A 20,487-nucleotide genomic window follows, 5' to 3' on the forward strand; every position below is an offset into this window, starting at 1 on the left:
ATTCTGATGTTTAGGCTGGGTATGGTAGTTCACACCTGTAATCCCAGCACTTTGGGAGGCTGAGGCGGGCGGATCATGAGGCTAGGAGTTCGAGACCAGCCTGACCCATATGATGAAACCCCATCTCTACTAAAAATACAAAAAAAAATTAGCTGGGCATAGTGGTGTGCAACTGTAATCCCAGCTACTCAGGAGGCTGAGGCAGGAGAATTTCTTGAACCCCTGGAGGAGGAGGTTGCAGTGAGCTAAGATTGCACCACTGCACTCTAGCCTGGGCAACAAAGTGAGACTCTGTCTCAAAAGAAAAAAAAAATTACAATGCTTAATATTGTTATTTAATCAGCCATCTAAAATAATAATGATTATAATAATTCTTTTAATTCACTTACTGTTATTTTGTTTTAGCTATAAGTAAAATGATTTTATGTGAATTATTTAATCCTCACAACGATGCTGTCATATACTCCATTTTATTGTATCTATTTTGTGGATGAAGAATGAAGGCTTAGAGAATTATCCAAAATTACACAGCAAACTGTCTGTACCTAACTTGGGACTAATGTCAAGCTTTTATTGAGGGAGGAGAAGGGGGATATATGAATAGAAATGTGATGAATTAAGTCCTGTGGTATACAATTTTGGTATCTATAAGTTGGCCTAATAGTAGTATATATCTTATGGAGTTTGTATATTAAAAATAGTCAATATACATAAAGCATTTAGCATGTTGATTGGACCTACTAAGTAGTCGATAGGTATTCATTATTAACTTTTTCATGAAACAGTATAGGAATAACTATATGTGGAACAATAAGTATGCGAAGATTTTATTTCAGGTATAATTAATGTAACAGAAACATAGTTGAGACACTGCTTCTCACAAATCACTAATGACCAGTGATGTGACAAACTATGGTGTTCATGCCACTGAAAAGATTATCGCTTGATTATCTCTTTACTTACTAATAACTGTTATCTTTCTTTTCTTCGTATACTCCTTTGTGATTTTTCCTGTGCTCACTCTTTCTTCCTCTCCATAAAATGTCTTCACATTGTCTGGTAATTTTTCTTTGTTTCCCTTTCCTTCTATCCTTTATTTTCAGGCTCTTGGATTTGACTTTGAAGTTAGGAACACATCCAGTAACCGATCTTCTCATCTGTAGCCTTAGAGACCGACCTTCCTCACCAAAATGTTAAGCATATCATTTCTACCAGGACAAAGATGAAAGTAGATGAGAACACCTGCCCCCGCCCCCAAGTTCTGAAAATGGAGAAGAAAAGTTTTACTCTTTTTGTAGATTTTTTTTTTTTCAGTATGAAATCACTTTTCTCAGAATGACATCAATCTGAAGATATTTTTGATAAGGATGAGGACTTGAGAGTAAACATGTTTTATGATGTTCCTTTCTTGAGAGATGGTCTTCCTTGTATTCTATTGTGAGAGTTATGGTCTTCCTCATATTTCCAACTCCTAGCACAGTGACTGATACATAGTAGGTGCTTAAAATTTGTTGAAAGAAAAAATAATGGTAATTATAATTATATAAGTATAATTATAGACATGGTATGTAGATCAGTACCCATTTTGGGGCAATATACCTGTTAATGGTGTTTAAACTAAGGTCTCATCAATTCTGGGAGACTTACTGTCAGAAACGTATTCACATACATATCTCACAAAAGGCAGAAGCACATACACATACACACCTCACAAACAGATTCCAAATCTAATTTAAACAATAATTTAAATATTTACCTCATTCTGCAAGTCTGATATGGAAGACCCTATGCACAAATTCATTTGACTTTCCAAAAAGTCCCAACACTTTTCAAAACTGCTTCATTACTTAAGAATGTCCTAAGGGCCGGGCGCAGTGGCTCACGCTTGTAATCCCAGCACTTTGGGAGGCCGAGGCAGGTGGATCACCTGAGGTCAGGAGTTCAAGACCAGCCTGACCAACATGGAGAAACCCCGTCTCTACTAAAAATACAAAATTAGCCGGGGTGGTGGCACATGCCTGTAATCCCAGCTACTCGGGAGGCTGAGGCAGGAGAATTGCTTGAACCCGGGAGGCGGAGGTTGTGGTGAGCTGAGATCGCGCCATTGCACTCCAGCCTGGGCAAAAAGAGTGAAACTCTGTCTCAAAAAAAAAAAAAAAAAAAAAAAAGAATGTCCTAGGGATAGAGGTTTAGTGAATATTCTTTGCTGTTTGCAGGCATGTTCTAGCTGGACTACTCGAGATACTGTTAAGAAGCTTAGGCAATCCATAATTATTATCTGAGAATTCTATGTTTATATTTTTGGTTATAGTAAAGAAACTTCAAAATTTGACTTCTAAAGAAGGACTCTGAATACCAGGTGATTAATATTTTACAAAAACAAAGAATAAATTGAGAAGCAAAGGAATTCATTATCCTTGCAAAAATAAAATTACTTATGTGCAAATATGAGAAGGGTCATTGTATTTGATGCTTGCATTATGCATAAAGAGATGAGGCTTCTTTTGATGTGTTTATTATAATGATTTGCCATGGGACTGAGTTATGAAATCATGGCATGTAATTAAAATGCGGAGTCTCTGAGTCCTGTAGTAACGCACTAGTGAGCTTAAAGCAACCTCAGATACACTCTTGGCTATTTATGAACATACTTTATGTTTAGAGAGTAAAAAGAATTTAGCTTTTTATGTATCAGATGAGTAATCACATAATAAAGCATAACTGCTGTGAGACAACTAACATCTCAATATGATTTGATTTTTGCTATCCTGTAAAAGATTATTTCCTGGACCTTATGAGAATATTAAAGTTGAAAGTTATGAAATGGAGTATAGAGTGGTATAGTGATCTTACGTAAAAGATTTAGAGTGAAAACACATAAATTCACATTCTGGCTTTCTGCCTTCTCCTTCTGATAAAACTCAGCAAATACTGATTTTTTCTGAGCCACCATTTTTCATCTTTAAATGGTGGAAACAATACCTATCGCAAAGAAGTTTCTAGACTAAAATAAAAAATTTTAAATTGTAAAGAACGTATTAATGGAATGCAAGTTATGCTCTAAAATAATAATTTTTGTTATTACAAAGTATTAGTGAGATATTCTCCGTGACCACACTGAAACAGAAGTGATTCTTATGACACCTGCTGATTTCTCTGTGGCTCTGGATGGATTTATCACAATTCTAAGAAATGTTTGTGCAAATATGGCTTTGGTTTCAGTTCTTAATCTGATGTTTTTTTCATTTTTTATATCACCTTTTTGGCAACAGATAGGTTTCCCAAGCGTTTTACCATTTACCCTTTATGGATCTACACAAGAGATTTATGCGTGCTATTTTTATTGTTTTAAGGAAATATTTTGAATAATTTTACCCTTTCTTTTGATTATATTCTTTGACTCATTTAGGAGATTGCTATATTACTTGGTGAGTCTAAAATTGAGTATCCTGTTTATATATCTGAAACAGGTAATGGGTAATAATTATCACCTTGAGTCTGGCAGTACTCCAGAGGAAAAATTACGTTGATTCTCTGACTTGAGTAAGAATATCTTGTTCACAATATGTTTATAAAACCTTTTTCTACTCTTCCTTTTGCCGTTTATGACTGTCTTATCTCAGTTTCACAAATTCAGGGTAAAAATGAGCTTGTAGTCATATCTAGGACAGTTATTCCAAAATATTTCTTTAGATATTTAAATCATCCCCAAGCTACAGAAGATGTGAAATAGCTTTAGTTGACTGAATGATTTTGTATTTCTACAAAATAAATCCCTGTATATGGTTCAGGAATAACTAGATAATATATGTAAATATCTTGAGAAAATAGAGTCAGCAGTCCTAGATTACCAGCTGTGTAACCTTGAGGGAGTTAGCCAACCTTTCTGACCTTCAGCCTTCTCTTCCACAAATAGGAGGGGTAATAATTCCTAGTCTAGGCACACAGATTTGTGGGAAATATTATGCTTCTTATTTATAAGAGACATGAGATCTCTGATATGAGAATCTCTTCTTATAAAAAGAGGGATAATAATACCTAATTTAGGCACACAGATTTGTGGTAAATATCAAATGATGCTTCTACATGGTGCAAGGATGAACTGTTAAATAATATACACAGTTTTTTTCGTATTCATGGATGCCTTTTATCACACTAGAAACATTATTCAAATGCATTTCAATATGGAGGGCTCTCTTGAAATGCTTTTGTTGAAAGAAAGCCTTCCAATTTCTAACTATTTTGTTTCTCCTTCGTTGTATCCTCTTTCTCTGTATATCTTTTCAATGTAACTGTTACTATCATTTGATTTTCAATCTTCTTTTTCCCTCTTAGTTTTACTTGTTGGAATTTTCCTGTAATACACTAATCTATCTCACCATGCCTGTCTCCTAAATCATATTCCTCACTGTGGAAAATTATAACAGCTTTCACCTAATCGCTCATGCCAGAAATATTCCCTTTAATTTCTGCATTGAATAAATTACCAAGGTTTGTTAAATGGACCCCTCTAATATTCTCCAGATCACTCCATAAACAGTCCTTGTTCAGATCTCTCTCAATTGAACTATTATGGTAGCTTCTTAACTTTCCTGTGTTCAAGCTCACCTCAATCCAGTGTATCCTCTCCCATTTTGTTAGTGATCTTTCTACAACAATTTTTGGACTTTCTTTTCCCATGGCCTGTAATTTTTTATGGGTTCCTGTACTTTGCAGGACAAAGTACAAACCTCTTGTTATGGCAAGCTGATTTCATGCTGCTTTCCCATATGCACCTCACTCTAGGCTTACAGGCCTGATGGAATTTCCCAAAATAGATAGTGAACTCCAAAATGCTGTGCCTTTGTACATGTCCTTTTCTTGAAATATGTCCTCTCCTTTTCACCCCTTGTTACTTAGGAAAATGCTCAGCTCAAACATAAATTGTGCCTCCGGACTGTTTGAGGCCTATACTCATCTATGATTTTAAGGAATCCTTTATATTCCAGGACTACAGCCTTTAGAATTTTATTATGTCTATTTTTCTCATATTTGCCCTCCTTGCTAGGCTGAGCTTATTCTTCTCTTGTCTTTTTAAGAGAAGGCCTGTTACATGTTTACTGAGAGAATGAGTTAAGGGTAACCCAGTGAAACCTTTCATTACTTATCAGCTGCAATATAATAAGGAAAGGAGAAAGCAAGAACAATCTTGGGAAATGGGAAGAAAGTGAGATGCTGGGGATAATAAGCTGCCATCTGCCTTGACAAAAAGAAACCTCTCACCCTGTTTGTTTTGTGCCTCAGAAGAGATTGTTTTTGGCTCATGTTGTTTGTGACAAGTTAAGGCCTGTTCTCTGTTTCTCTATTTTGTTTTTAAAGCACGTTTGCAGACATCATCGTGGAATGAATAATATATCACGATGAGTTTTTCCAAGGTTTTGAATTAGTGTCCGTTTTACTTTCCATGGAAGCACTGAAAATGAGTGATTCCTACAAAGGATACTTTTTTCATTTTGAACAATAGCCTTTATCTCTCTAATCTAAACATCTTGGTTGTAAGTTCACAGTTATTACTAGCATCAGATAATATATTTTGAAATAAATGTATTTAATACTTATTTTTTGTCAGGTGATTTACTATATCTATTAAAGCTAAAAATGAATAAGTAACATGTTAATAAGATTTAAAAGCAGCACATTGTTATCAAAGGACGCTGAATTGCAAGGGTGTGATCATATTCCTGAAGCCTGGGACTCATGATGGCAGGGAGCTAGTGTACCATATTGTCATGGCAACAGGATGTCTTCCTAGGTTTAAATTTGTTTGTGTTGCAGATCCATAACTTTAAAAGCTTATCCAGAGCTTTTAAAGAACAAATTGTATTGCTTCTGTGGTTCATGCCATATGCTAAAAATTCATGGCTATTTCATGAATGGTAATATGCGTGTTCTTTACTTTGTTTTTTTTTTTTTTTTTTGGTTTCCAAAGTACACAGTTATCGAACTAAGATTGTTATGCCTGAATGTTTTGTTTTGTCACTGTGTCGCTTTGATATATACAACTGTGAAGGGAAAAAGTTTCTTCCCTACATTTGTTATAGTGAGACTCTGGAATTTTGTTTTGGATGTAAATACAGATACTATTTTATGGAGGCAATAATGAAAAACAGGAATTTTAACCTGCTGAATATTCAGAACGTAATAACCTTAATGTGTTGTTCCAAAAAGCCAAAACCTTGCAGCACTCTGAATTCTTTCTGCATGGCAAAGACACTTCTCTTGCCAAGAAATTCCCTGTAAACAGTGAAGAAAAACAATGATCAATGGTCCTGTGCATTGCCTAGCAGAACGTCCTTGACATCCCTCGCATTGCAGCACAGTGCTGACAGCTGGGTTCTCATTTGGAAGCAGGGAACAGAGAGCCAGGGAAGTAGGAACCACAAAGGGTGAGGAAAAAAAGAGGATGGATAAGAGGGAGCAGAGGAGATGAGAGAAGGGAGAGAGGAGGAAGGAGGAAAGAGATGAGTATTTGTTGTTGTCTTTGAATTGTTAACTCCTTAGAGTTAAAGATGGAAGTCTTACACATCAATATGCACTATATTATTCCCTCCAGTGAAGCAAATTGTTTTTGAAAGTTAGTTTTGTCTTTAAAGAGGCATACAGATGAAGGTTACGGAATGAATACAAAATAAAGAAGGTACTCTGTGATGATATTAATCCTGAATTAAAAGGAAAGACAACTGTAGATTAAAAAAAAAAAAACTAAATAAATAACTACACTGGAACAAAGCTTTACCATGTGCCTTTTTTATTGCTGATTACTTGTCTCAGTGTATACATACATGGGTGATGAAAAAGAATAAGGTTCAAGATATTCAGTAAGGTTTTGAAGCGGCCTGAGGTGTTTTTGTCTTGTTACTATTTTTATGTGATCTTTTTCTACTTCCTCGTAGGTGTAATGTAGATTACAAGAGTTAAAATCTTATGCCCATTTATCTACTCTCAGTTTGCCAAGAAACATAACTTTTATAAAGTTTGTTTCATAATTTATAATTAGATTTTTAAAAACTCAATTTGTGAGTCTAATTGTAATTAGTATTTGTAACTCCTAAAGTCGTTAATCATACGCTTTAAGAAAGCAAATGAGACGTATTGTGTTAGATAAGAATAGAGAAGCAACTCTTTGGTCACCAAAAATTAGTTCTTCACTTCTATTGTTGGGAAATTGACTAAGCTTCTAATATTCCTATTGGTGATATAGTATGCCCATTGCAGAAAGATAGACAATAACATTTCAATAGCACATCAAGCCAGCTCTTCAAGGATGTGATTTCCTCAAGATCCTGGACTACACATTTTTCTTCTAGGTTGCTCAAACTTGGGACTATTTATTATAAACACTCAGTAGATCCCTGATAACCTGAAAGAGAGGGTACTGTTTCTCTAAATATCCACCTTCTTGTAAGGAAATAGCTTTTGGTGATAGAATTTTTTTTCATATATTTCGGTTGATATTATCATTGTATTAAGTATGTATCCTTAAACCATTGTTTTCAAAGAGCCAGTATTTTATTTGAGACGGGGCGCAGTAAGGGTCCAGTCTTTTAAAAATACAGCTGCATTCCTTTCTATTCCTCCCCTTTCTTCCCCATGCTTGCACTAAGGGAAGACCAAACTCAGACTCATTTGAGGGACATACAATCATCACCAGAAAAAGACAGTTTCACTTCTTCCAAGACTGTTTGTAAGGAATATGCAAGCATGTTATCATTGGTTGAATTGTTGCTTCCTAAAACATACGTCCATGTCAAATCTCTAGAACCTATTAATGTTATCTTATTTGGAAAAAGGGTCTCTGCAGATGTGAGTGTTATGAGTTATGAGATCACCCTGGATTATCTAGGTGAGCTCTAAATCCAATTACAAGTATCTATATAAGAGAGAGAAAGAGGGAGCTTTGAGACAAACAAAAAATAGAAGGTCATATGATCATATATGCAGACACTGGGGTGAAGCAACCACAAGTCCAGGAATGCCCACTGCCACCAGAAGTTGGAAAAGGCAAGGAAGAGAATCTCATCTAGAGCCTCTGGAGGGAGCACAGTGCTGTCCATACATTGATTTCAGACTTCTGGCCTCCACCGCTGAGATAGCAAATTTCTGTTGTTTGAAGTGGGCCTTAGGGTACAACCAAGTTTGATAATTTGTTAAAGCAGTCACAGTACCTTACTGAAATGAATGTGTGGTTGCTGCTTTACCAGCATAACTCCCCCAGAGAAGCAATTGGTTGGACATTGAGGGAAGCCATCAGGGGGGCTTTGAGTTATTTCTGTTTGCTTTTGAAGACCCTCGTCTTTGGCTCATATGCATCATCCTGCTCCAAATACACAAATTTCAGCATCAGTGACATCCACTTTGCATTTACATTCTCCCTCCCTACCTTTGATCTCACTATCAATCCCAGGGTTTTATGTCAATTAAATGTAGGTTTTTTCCAATGAAATGTTATTTGTGTTTCCTAAAATCTGAGTCTTTAAAATCAAACTGCTTGCAACTTTTGTCCTTTTCTCAAAAAATAATTAGATTTTACTAATCATAAGAGAATGCCAGTCAAATAGAATATATAGGAAAGAGGTGGCTAGCCAGTGTAATAGCTTCTGTTGCTTCTGTTTTTAGTGATCTGTGTAATTTTCCCCTGGTAATTGTCAATGCCTTTGATGGCTAGCCCCTGCCATCCTCCTAAAAATCGTAGCAGTCTGATTGAATAGTAACTGGTGGGTTTGTTTTCTTTCTAGGATATTTAGATTAAAGGCAAGAGAAATTCTGGACATGGGAAAGAGGAGAGAGATTGTGGTTTGTCTTAATAGCAACAAATACAATTTCTCAAGCATATGAAATAAATAGATTGCTTACTTATGTTTGCTTTCACATCAGGGGATATAGATCTATCTAATTGCAATGCTTTAAGAAGGTATATAAGGATATAAATTCTCAAGGCTTCTTTCTTGGTCTCCTTATATGTAGAAATGTAGTGGCAGAAGTTAGACCTTAATATGTGGTAGCTGATAATATGGAGTTGTTCTAACGATAGTTTTGACTGTGTGTATAGAGCATGGAGCCTATTGGCTGAGAATGGACAAAAATTGAGGAAAGAATAAAAATAGTTAAAATATCAAATATTAAAAAGATACTTCAATACTATTTTTTGAAGCAGTTGGTAAAAATCCCACTTACCTATGATGCAATTCTTCTGGAACTGCTCTCTTACATAATAGCTGGAAATTGTATTAATAGTCTCAAGCTTTTCTAAGTTTAAATACCAATCTTTGTAATAACTAAGCTTATGATCTTTGGGATCAGACAGGATTAAAAATTCTGGCTCTGGAATGTATTTGTGCCTCACTTTCTACATCATCACTAGAATGGTAATAGATACCTATCTCAAACAGTTGTGAAAAACAGAAGGAGGTCATGCATAGCAGAGTATCATTGTCTTAACAGTGCTCAATAAATGTGTTTTATTGCTGTTTCTCTACATCAAAGCCCTAGAAATCCTGAACTATACTTTTTAGCACAAATCAAGAGAAGATAAAATGGAACATGTAAATTGGTATCAGTTAAGCATAATCTGCCCTGCTCTCAAGGTCTTGTTAACAATTGAGAAAAGCTACACACAATGAAAAAGGAATTGATTGATACACAAAGGAAAATAGGAATTTTTTTTTCATGGAGTCACACCTAATTTGAATGCTAATACATAAAATTAGAGAATGAGTTAAAGTCAACTCAAGAAACTAATAGCATGAAAAAGTGTTGAATCAACAGAGGCCCTGAATTTATAAAAATTGTTCCCCACTCCAATATAAAACATTAAATATAGTAAAGCATGACCACCTTTTTCCACATTTTTTTGTTTTTATAAAATATTAAAAACAGATCAAAGGAGGAAGAAAGAGAAAAATGTTAGTCAACAGAATTTCAGGACTCAATGGGGGAATGAAGATAGTATTTATAGATTAAGTCCTCATAAACTATTAGAAGGTAAGTACCAATACTCTCACTTAATGAATGAATAAATTGAGGCTCAATGAGGTTAAATAAAGTGTCAAAGATCCTTACATTTTAAGTGGTTAAAAAAAAATGCTTGTTTACTTAACCAAAGTCTAAGATTGAAGTGATGACAATCGATGAATGGAAACGCTGGGAAATAGTTTTACCTGGTAGAACAAACATTTCTTTTTCATGCCCTAAATTTAGTTACCTTAATGTGTTTATAAATCTTTTAGATGGTGTTATGGGAGAGAAAAACAGAGTATATGCTTATACGGGGAGAGAAAAAAAAATGAGAAAGAACGATTTTCCCACCCTTGGATTAAAGTTCCTAGGAAACAACTCAAAGTGGATGGAACTTTCCTTCACCACGGCTAATCTCAGATGTTAGTTCAGATATCCTGTTACTTTGTATAATTCAGGAATTTCGGCAATTAGGCTACCAGGTTGACTTTTCACACAAAATGAGAAATCAAAAGAGGCTTTAAAAAATCTGTGCTCTTAGCAAAAATTATCATATTTGAGAAGCAATAAAATAGTTTGCCATTAAAAAGATATATATCATCATATACAAAAATCTCTTAAAAATGGATTAAAAGCTTAAATCTATGGGCCAAAAGTGTAAAACTACTGGAAGGAAAGCATTGAGGAAATACTCCAGGACACTGGTCTGAGCAAGGATTTCTTAAGATCTCAAAAGCACAGACAATCAAAGCAAAAATGGACACACCGGATCACACAGCGCTCACAGCTTCTGTGCAGCAAAGGAAACAGCAGCAAACGGAGTGAAAAGAAAAGTCAAAAAGAAAGAGAAAATACTCGCAAACCAGCCGCCAGACAAGCAGTTAATAACTGAAATCATACAGCTCAACAGAAAACAACTAAACAAAACAAAATAATCCCATTTAAAAAATGGGTCAAAGATCTGAATAGCCTTTTCTCAAAAGACATAGAAATGGTTAACAGGTATATGAAAAAAAATGCTCAACATCAGTAATCATCAGAAAAGTGTAAATTAAAGTACAATGAGATACCATCTCATCCCAGTTACAATGGCTTTCATCCAGAAAACAGGCAATAGCAAATGCTGGCAAGTTTATGGAGAAAAGCAAACCTCTGTACACTGTTGGTGGGAATGTAAATTAGTACAGACACAATGGAGGACGCTATGGAGGTTCTTCAAAAAGCTGAAAATGGAACTACATAGGATCTAGCAATCCCACTTCTGGGTATATACCCAAAAGAAAGGAAATCAGTATATTGATACATCTGCACTCCCATTTTTATTGTTTTTTGCAGCACTATTCGTAATAGCCAAAATATGTAATCAACCTAAGCGCTCCCCAATGGATGAATGGATAAAGAAAATGTGGTACGTATACACAATGGAATAGTATTCAGCCATAAAAAAGAACATAATCCTGTCATTTACAAAGAGATAGATAAAAATGGAGAATATATAATGTTAAGTAAAATAAGCCATGCTCATTAAGATAAATATTACCTGTTCTCACTAATATGTGGGACCCCCCAAAAATTGAACTAATGCAGATAGAGAGTAGAATGATGGTTATCCAAGTCTGGGAAGGGTAGTAGGGGTGGAGAAATAAAGAGGAAGGGTTAAATGGGTACAAAAATACAATTATATAGCATAAGATCTAGTGTTAGGAAGCACAGTGGAGGGAATATAGCTAACAAAAAATTGATTGCCTATTTCAAAATAAGTAAGAGTGAAATTAGAATGTTCTTAGCACAAAGAAATCTAAATGCTTAAAGTGAGAGATATCTCAATTATTCTAATTTTATTAGTGCACATTGTATGTTTGTATCAAAATACCACATGCACCTCACAAATATGTGCAATTATTATATATCCCTAATAGTTAAAAGTAAGTTGTTTTCAAAAGTTGGGCATTAGCTACCTGGGGTTAGTACAGACCCCACAGGTTAAGAACTCAGTTCTGTCTTGGTGCAGTCGCTCACGCCTGTAATCCCAGCACTTTGGGAGGCCAAGATGGGCAGACCCACAAGGTCAGGAGATCAAGACCATCCCGGCTAACAAGGTGAAACCCCGTCTCTACTATTAAAAAAAAAATTAGCTGGGCATGGTGGTGGGCACCTGTCGTACCAGCTACTCAGGAGACTGAGGCAGAAGAATGGCGTGAACTTGGTACGCAGAGGTTGTAGTGAGCCAAGATCGTGCCACTGCACTCTAGCATGGGCGACAGAGCAAGACTCTGTCTCAACAAAAGAAAAAGAAAACTCCGTTCCACAAGTAAAAAATAACACTTTTAAACTTGGGTTTTGGTGCATACCATAAAGCACTGGGTTCTTAAAGTGTGGTCCCTGTGCAAGCAGCAACAGCATCACTTGGGAATATTTAGAAATGCAAATTCTCAGACCCACCTCTAGAATTGGAAACTCTGGTGATGGGACCCAGCAAGCTGTACTTTAATAAACCTTCCAGGTGATTCTGATGTAAGTTGAAATTTGAGAACTATGTCCCTGGAGTTTATAGACAAAGAACAAATGAAAGGAATGAAAGAGGGAACAGCCTACAGATTCTATTGTGTGAGTTAATAGTTCTAAGAAAGAAAGTGAAACAATGATATAAAACATAGAGAAAGATCATTAAAATATATGTATAGTTAGGAGGCCAGGTGCAGTGGCTCACACCTGTAATCCCAGCACTTTGGGTGGCCTAAGCAGGCAGATCACTGGAAGTCAGGAGTTTGAGAACAGCCTGTCCAACGTATTTGTATTTCCACTAAAAGTATAAAAATTAGCTTGGCATGGTGGTATGCCTGTAGTCCTAGCTACTCACAGGCTGAGGCAGGAGAATTGCTTGAACCTGGGAGACAGAGGTTGCAGTGAACCGAGATTGTGCCACTGCACACCAGAGTGAGACTCTGTCTCAAAAAAAAAAAAAAAAAAAAGGAAATGAATTATAAATACAACCAGGGCTCCAAAGGTAGGCACTTGTCTTCTTAGCAACCCATTGCAGAGGAACTCAGAGGCAAGGCTCACAAAAAATGATAATAATAAAATAAATAAATCAGAAATCAAAACTCAGAGAAATTCAAAGGATACACTGTGCCCACGTTTTCCATCCTAATACAGGATAACCAGGTACAGAAATCTCTGGTACTTCAGAGAATTCTGACAATGGTGAGTGTAAGCATACAGCTCTGCCATCTGCTGATTTTCACTGCGATGTATCTGGATTATGTTCTTCAGACCCTTCCTCTAGCCCTAGGATGAATTTGTAAGATGCTTGAGGAGCAAGGCAAACATTATTTGGGTGCCATTGTTCTCTGCTGGCCCTTGGCTACTAGGCCCAGTCCGGCGTGCACCTGAGCCTCATTTTCCATCACCTTGTGAAAATGTTCACATTTCTATTTCCTTCGGTTGGCACCCATCAGGGAGTGGAGCTCCTTGGAATAAATACTGACTAGTTGGGGCATCTGAGAAGAATGTAGTTTTGGAGCTGGAGTTCACAGGATGTCAAGGCAAAAGTGACAGAAGACTCAAGAGCAAGCCAGAGTTCTTGAGTCTAATCTCAACTTTTTACTTTTCAGATGAGGAAATGTAACAATGAAGAAATTAAATGACAGAAATGAGATCATACACTAACAGAATACAGTTCATATTTCAGGCCTTAATTAACTCAGTTAATATTGATTAAGCATCTGTTAAGTGCTAGACACTAGGTGAACAATGATCAAGAAAATAGTCTTTGCTCTTCAAACTCTTGCCACATGTCGGACAGGTTAGATAAGAAAAGAAGCAATTGTATGTAATTTGATTATTTTTAAGATAAAAAAAAAAAAAGCCTATGGTGCTATGTAAGCATGTGAGTGGGTCACCAAAGTCAACCTTGGAGGGTGTTAGCTATTGTGGATCAGTGACGATCCAGGGCTTTTTTTTCATCCTTTCTCTTTTTGGATGTGAGTTATTTTGCCATTACCCTACGCTTACCTCACCTTTGTATATTGGGTGTGTAGGGGACAGATAACTAAAGAAAACTTTTTGGTTTGTATGTCTTCAGATTCAGTCAAACTGCGTTTGTGGAACTGCATTGTGGAATTTCACCCGAGGAGCCCCATCTGTATGAGGGGCTGATTCAGCAGAGAGATTGTGGACTTCAAGCCAATGCCATAACATGATGAGATTTTGAGGCTCTTGGAAAGAGGGTGAGTATATTTTGCACATGGGGAGAATGTGATTACAGCGGCCAGTGGAAGGGCAGACTATGGTTATTAATTTGCAAAATGGTAACTACCAAGTCCTTCTCTATTGGTATGTGCATACAGATCATTACCTGAAGAAATGGGATCTAATTTCTGTCAGATCCCGGGATCCGGGTCCAGCCCATGCTGAAGTCTGAGGGGAGTGGAGTGGGTGGATGATCGGAAAGAACACTTGAGAGCAGAGCAGGGTGGCAGGTGTTGTAGGCAGGTGAAAGATAGCTCTCTTATGAGCAACTTCTCTTACACTGTCCACCTTTATCTTGGCTATTTGCTCTGGCTCTGAGGCTCCTGCTGCCCACATGCCTGAAGTTGCATGGCTGGCTCTCCCCTGCCTTCAGGGTCAGCAGCTTAACTCTTTCTCTGGGCACTAGGAAGCCAAGCTGTGTCCTGGGTCCCTCCTCTTTGGCTCTCTTTGACTCTCTCTCTCTGGGTACCAGCACCTGCCGGAAGAGCCACGTTGAGCCGAGCTGAGCCCCAAGAGCCATGTCTCTTGTGCACCGTGTCAACAGGGCAATTACACCTTTTACAGACCATAGTGGCTCAGAGCCAAGTATGAACTTACACAAACAGGTTATATAACAAATGAAGGTGTGCATCTGCGTGTCAAACTCACTGAGTCATGCAGACCTGAATATCCGCCTCAGTCTCTTCCTTGACCAAAGCACATCCAGGTAGCTTATAATTCCCCTTCCATTAAATCTAGATTATCCTGAGTAACCTGCTTGGGTAATAAAATACAGCAGAAGTAACATTCAGGGACTTCCAAAGTTAGTTTATAAGAAACATTATTGCTTCCATTCGGACCTCTGGGAACACTCCTGTTTGAGAAGCTCCCTCTTGGAACCCAGTCATAATGCTTCAAGAACCTAAGCCACACAAAGTGGCCATAGTTGACAGTTCTAGCTGACTCTCCTGCCTACAGCCAGCAGCTGCCAGCCATCTTGGAAATCCAGCCTAAGTGAGTCTTCAGATGACTGCAGCTCCAGCCAGCACCTAACTGCAGTAGCATAAGAGACCCCAAAAGAAAACCGCCCAGCTGTGCCCACTCATCCTGCAGAGGCAGGAAAGACAATAATAACACATTTTAAGCCTTCAAGTTTTGGGATGGATTGTTACGTAGCAACAGGTACCTGAAACACCATCTTATATGTAAGAAAGCAGAAGACTAAAGACATTAAATAATCTGCCAAAAGTCATAGAGTAAGTCATAGAACCCAAATTTGAAGATTTTAAGTCATATTTTATTTCATTGCAGATTATTCTCTTACTGACTATATTTTATTTCTTTCCACTGTCAACATTTCTGGCAGTTGCCATGTGACCTTGATCAAGCCTGATTCTTCATATGTGAAATGAGGCTAATAAGTATACTTAGCCTAAATTTTTTGTGCATAAATGTGTGAGGTTAAATAACGTGCCATGTTTTATACAACCAGCAAATGGTAGAGCCAGAATTTTAACATAAGGCATCCTAATTCTTAAATTTAAGTTAACTGTTATACAGTATTGCCCCCTAATAGCTATAGAATAAATCCCTAGTGCACCATCACTCTTTCAATTGTATTTTCATAAACTTCAACTCAGTGTAGTGAAATTCAGAGGAAACAGAAATTCCTCTAGTTGTGGTTTGGAAGTGCTTAAACCATCCATGAAGAGAAGACCAAGATAGGGGATCTCTTTAGTCACTCTCTGTTTCAATAACAGTTGTTGAAATATAATATAGATGCGGTAAGATTAACTCTTTCTAAGTATACAATTCAACGTTTTATTTCACAGAAGTGTGAAACCATTACCACTATTTAACTACAGAACTTTCATCCTTCTCCAAAGAAACTTTGAACCAATTAGTTACCAACCCCCATTCTCCTCTATCCCCTTAGTCCCTTTTTTCAAATAAAAAAAAAATACATTTTCTCTTCTCTTTAAAAATATTAATAGATATTTAAGAGCTATTAAAATGTAAGTATCTTGAATACATGGGTTGAATGTCATTTAATTATGACTGCTGTAGTTAGCACATAGCAATGTCATTCAAAACACATTTGCTGCATGCAAATATGTGTTCTGTGCCTGACTGATCTTTCTTACTATGGCTAAAAATAAAGTAATAAAACAGAATAATAATATAAGTAGCATAATAATAGAATTATTTATAATTCAGAATGAAAGTATCTGTTGAAACCCTAATTGGAAAAGAGGTTTTTCTAGTTAAGTACGTACAGAGGACGAGTTGCACCATTACTGTACATCCCCTTCCATGCAATATGCATTAATAGCTACCGTAGAGATATAAATTTTTGATCCTTCATGAATGAAGTATGTTGAGGTGTTGGAGTTGGGAACTACAAAGGAGACGTATTTCCCTGTACTATGGCTAGCACAGACATTATCATGAACTACATTGTGTCACTCCTAATTCATATGTTGAATCCCTACCCCTCAATGTGACTGCTTTTGGAGATATGACCTTTAAAGAGATAATTAAGGTTAAGTGTAGTTATAAGGGTAGGGTCCTAATTCAATTTAGCTGTTGTCCCTATAAGAAGAAGAGACACGAAAGATGTGAGTACATAGAATAAAAGCCATGAGAGGTCATAGGCCAGCAGACAGTGACATGCAAGCCAAAAAGAGAAACTTCAAAGAAAAAAGAAAGAAAAAAAGAAATTCAACAGATAAATTACATAACTGCCAACAACTTGATTTTGGAATTTTTTCACTGTGGGGAAAAGTATGTTATTTAGGCCACAAAGTCTGTCATACTCAGTTACAGCAGCCTGAGCAAACTAATACAGGCAACCTGAGGGCATATCAGAGGAATATAGCATTGTTGCTGTCTTCAGAGACATTCTAGAGAGCCACATTTCCCAAACTATGTGAGCCATTATGGCTTCCAATATGGCTAGAAATATTCAGGGTGCAACCTCATTCCTTAGCCTTCAGATAAAATTTGAGTTAATCCTTCTGTTTCTCACTGGAAAGATCATAGGTTTTCATCTCTGAGGCTCTGTTATTTTACAGGAGTTAAGAAGAATATTGCAAGGGTTGTTAATTCTTTAAACTATGCTTTTAATTATGAAATAGCTATAGAGAATTTCTGATTCCAAAATGGCAGTGTAGAAGCAAGCTGGCCTCACTCCCCCACATGGAAAACAGAAAAGAAATACACAATGCCAAGATTATCACCAGGGATATTCTAGAACTCACATATGAGGATTAGTCAGTTCCTGGAGCTGCAGAGAAGTGAAAATATTCTGAACAAATGGTAAGAGAATCAGACTTCATATCTAGGATGTATCTCCTTCCAATCTGTCCAGCACCAAGTAAATAGAGAACTGACACCTGACTCATGATTTCTACACGGGAAAATGTGAGATTGAGATGGAGAATGAGCTTGCTCACTATCTTGGGTTACAAGGCGGCAGAAGACCTGTCTCTGCCTCAGTCCATAGGAAGCATCACAAAGGGAGACATATTCCTGAAGACAATCAGAGGCCAAGGGGAAAGGTGGGACTATCATTCCAAGATCTAGAAATTACTATGTAACTTGGCTGAAAGAGACACCAGATCAGAGTGTTGGTTCAGCAGAACAATGTAAGACGTATATCCTACGGGTCCTATGAGTACAGTCCCCTAGCCGGCCTTCCCACACTGATGGACTGTTCTCTTTGTAACCACCTTCATTCAGGACAGGCAGCAACAGAGGCAAACCTGGGCTTAGATGCCGTCTGGTGCCAAAAAAAAAAAAGCAGTTCCCTAGTAGGGGAGAAAAAAATTCAACAGGTAAATTACAAAGAATCTCTAAGCAAACATAATCAGTAAAAAACCAAGCCACAGAGAGAAGACTGGAGTAAATAACTAATTATTTCATACAAATACGTAGATGTATATCCACAAGAAACAACAGTAGGGAACCATGGCCTCCCCAAATGGACAAAACTAGGAACCAGTGACTGACTCTAATGAGACAATGATATGTGAGCTCCTGTACAAGAATTCAAAATAACAGTTTTAAGGAACAAAGTGATATCCATGATAACACAGAAAAGCAATTCAAAAATTTACCAAAGATATTTAACAAATAAATTGAAATCATGAAAAAGAAATTTTGAGACTGATAAATATATTTGCTGAACTGAAAAATTTATTGGTGTCTCTCATCAGCTAGTTGAATCAAACAGAGGAAAAAAAGTGAGCTTGAAAACAGATTATTCGAAAATACCATCAAAGAGAAAAAAGAAAAAAATGAAAAAGAACAAAGACCACCTAAAAAACAGAAAATTACCTCAAAAGACAAAATCTAAAAATTATTGGCATTTAAGAGACAGATGAGGAAGAAAAGGGGTAGAAAACTTATTAAAAGAAATAATAAAAACCTTTCAAAACGTGAGTATGATATGAATACCCAGGTACAGGAAAGTCAGAGAATACCAAACAGATCTGATCCAAATAAGACTACCACAAGGCATATAATAATCAAACTCTCAAAGGTCAAACAAAGAGAAGATTCTAAGAACGCAGCAAGAGAAAAGAACTACATAACATAAAAATGAGCTCCAATTCATCTGGCAATAGACATCTCAAGGGAAACCATACAGTCCAGGAGAAAGTAGGATGATATTTTCAAAGTACTGAAAGAAAAAAAAAACTACCATTCAAGAATTCTGTATCCAGCAAAGCTATTTAAAATAAAAAGGACAGATAAAGTCTTTTCCAGACAAAGAAATGCTGAGTGAATTCACCACCACCAGACGTGTCTTACAAGAAATGATAAAGGTATTTTTTCAATCTGAGAGAGAACAAAAATTAATACACAAAAAGAATACCTTTGAAGGTATAAAACTGGTAAAATTAAGTAAAAGATAATGTCGAGAATAATCTAATACTGTAATTGTGGTAGGCAAGGCACTCATGACTCTAATATAAAGCCTAAAAGATGAATCTATAAAAATATTACTTACAGCAGCCTATTAAAAATAGGTAATATAAAAATATGGAAATTGATGAAACAAAAAATGGAAAGGGTATAAAACTACTAAAATGTAGAGTTTTATTTTTAGTTTTTTTCTTTGGTTCCATTTTTTTGTGAGCTAAGGTAAGTTGTCATCTCTTTAAAATAACTTTTTATAACTGTAAAATGACTTTTGTAAGCTTTTTTGTTAAAACAATGAGAAAACTAATAATTGATAGACTAAAAATGTAAAAAGCAACAAAATAAAACATACTACCAGAAAAATCACCTAACCACAAAGGAAGATGGTAAGAAAGGAAAAAAATTTACAAAATGATCAGAAAACAAGCAACAAAATGGCAGTAGTAAAACTGAATGTAAACAGGCTCAAATATCCAACTAAGCAATAGAGTGGCTGAATGGATGAAAAAGTCTCAGCTACATGCTGCCTATAAGAAACCTATCTCACTTTAAAGACACACATAGACTGAAAGTCAAAGGATGTAAAAAGGTATCTGATGTGAGTAGAAACCAGAAAAGAGTGGGAGTTGCTATACTTATATAAGATAAAATTGACTACAAATCAAAGACTATTAAAAAAATAGAAAGATCGTTATATAATGATAAAGGGGTTAATTCAGCAAGAGGATACAGCAATTATCTATGCACATAATACTAGAGTTCCCATGTATATAAAGTAAACATTAATAGATCTAAGGGATAGGCTGTACTATAGTAATCGGGAACTTCAACACTCTACTCTCAGTAATGGATAGGTCATTCAATCAGAAAAATCAGCAAAGAAACATCAGAGTTAAACAGTATACTAGGCCAAATAGGCCTACCTGACATTTACAGAACATTTCACCCAATTTCTGCAGAAAACACATTTTTTGGTATCACCATATGGAATATTCTTAAGAGCAGACCGAATATTAGGCCATAAAATGAGTCTCAATTTTTTTAAAAGTAGAAATCATATCAAGTGTTTTTGTAACCTCAATGGAATAAAACAAGTAATAACAAGTTGAACCTCACAAACTATACAAACACATAAAAATTAAACAATATACTGCCAAATTACCAATATATCAATGAAGAAAATAAGAATATTAAACACGTACTGAAACAAATGAAAATTGAAATACAGCATACCAAAATCTATGGGATAAAGCAAAAGTAATACTAGAAGGAAGTCTAAAACAATAAATGCCTATATTACAAAAGTTAAAATACTTCAGATAAACAACTGAGTCATAC

The 20,487-nt window shown here is 36.2% G+C and overlaps 1 long non-coding RNA gene across 1 annotated transcript in view; it reads right to left on the reverse strand.

Annotated features, from left to right (window-relative positions):
• Positions 1–814: 814 nt before the first annotated feature.
• The window catches only part of LOC123567552 (uncharacterized), a 35,601-nt gene continuing 15,928 nt past the window's right edge, over positions 815–20,487 (reverse strand). The window contains exon 3 of the long non-coding RNA XR_006690555.2: positions 815–1,500. This is a non-coding gene — a long non-coding RNA (uncharacterized lncRNA). The remainder of the gene's footprint in view (positions 1,501–20,487) is intronic.

This window comes from Macaca fascicularis, chromosome 11 (assembly GCF_037993035.2).
Source record: "Macaca fascicularis isolate 582-1 chromosome 11, T2T-MFA8v1.1".
Lineage (NCBI taxonomy): Eukaryota > Metazoa > Chordata > Mammalia > Primates > Cercopithecidae > Macaca > Macaca fascicularis.